A 255-nucleotide genomic window follows, 5' to 3' on the forward strand; every position below is an offset into this window, starting at 1 on the left:
ATAGAGATATCAGCATCCTCCTCCCCATCATCCTCCTCCCCATCATCATCTTCCCCATCGTCGTCCTCCCCATCATCCTCCTCTCCATCATGATTTTCATCTTCATCCAAATCATCATCATCATCAAAACAATCATCAGCATCATCAGCTTCATCATCTTCTTCCCTGAACTCTGAAACCGTTTCCACCTTGCTGCAGCTTGATACACAAAGCCGTACTCCATGCATTTTGGTTATCTCGAGCAAGTTTCGAACT

Source organism: Brassica oleracea, chromosome C5 (genome assembly GCF_000695525.1).
Source record: "Brassica oleracea var. oleracea cultivar TO1000 chromosome C5, BOL, whole genome shotgun sequence".
Lineage (NCBI taxonomy): Eukaryota > Viridiplantae > Streptophyta > Magnoliopsida > Brassicales > Brassicaceae > Brassica > Brassica oleracea.